This window comes from Dermacentor silvarum, chromosome 4 (assembly GCF_013339745.2).
Source record: "Dermacentor silvarum isolate Dsil-2018 chromosome 4, BIME_Dsil_1.4, whole genome shotgun sequence".
Classification (NCBI taxonomy): domain Eukaryota; kingdom Metazoa; phylum Arthropoda; class Arachnida; order Ixodida; family Ixodidae; genus Dermacentor; species Dermacentor silvarum.
In genome coordinates, this window is record NC_051157.2 from 41719551 (window position 1) to 41719803 (window position 253).

Below are 253 nucleotides of genomic sequence, written 5' to 3' on the forward strand. Positions count from 1 at the left end.
GCTTCCTCTGGATTGGTCCCACATGTCAATGAAGACTGTTGCCCCAGTCCCTGTGCCAGGGCTTCATATAAATTCAGATTCTTTGCAGATAGTGTGCACTGTAAACATTGACACAAATAGTTCAAGCCAGGTCCAGGCAGCAGACTTGGCCAGCTATAGCTGTTGTATTCCACCTTGGGGGCACCAACTGAAGGGTAGCAAGAAAACAACAGTAGCCGCAATGCAAAAAAAAAAAAAAAAGGATCTTGTGCAC